Source organism: Leptonychotes weddellii, unplaced genomic scaffold (genome assembly GCF_054177405.1).
Source record: "Leptonychotes weddellii isolate Sample4059 unplaced genomic scaffold, ASM5417740v2 HiC_scaffold_112188, whole genome shotgun sequence".
Taxonomy (NCBI): Eukaryota; Metazoa; Chordata; class Mammalia; order Carnivora; family Phocidae; genus Leptonychotes; species Leptonychotes weddellii.
Window position 1 is genome coordinate 1 of NW_027689741.1, and position 361 is coordinate 361.

Consider the following 361-nt stretch of genomic DNA (forward strand, 5'->3'; position numbering starts at 1 on the left):
GTGAGGGCCCGATACTGCTGGCTGCCGCGGCTGGTGAGCGGCGCGAAGCCGGGCATGAAGAAGTGCAGGCGCGGGAAGGGCACCATGTTCACGGCCAGCTTGCGCAGGTCGGCGTTCAGCTGGCCGGGGAAGCGCAGGCAGGTGGTGACGCCGCTCATGGTAGCCGACACCAGGTGGTTGAGGTCGCCGTACGTGGGCGTGGTCAGTTTCAGGGTGCGGAAGCAGATGTCGTACAGGGCCTCGTTGTCGATGCAGTACGTCTCGTCCGTGTTCTCCACCAGCTGGTGCACGGACAGGGTGGCGTTGTAGGGCTCGACCACCGTGTCGGACACCTTGGGCGAGGGCATGACGCTGAAGGTGT

General features: G+C 65.7%; 1 pseudogene; it reads right to left on the reverse strand.

The window, feature by feature from the left end:
• Positions 1-5: 5 nt before the first annotated feature.
• LOC145718147 (tubulin beta chain pseudogene) lies at positions 6-355 on the reverse strand (annotated as a pseudogene).
• Positions 356-361: the final 6 nt, after the last annotated feature.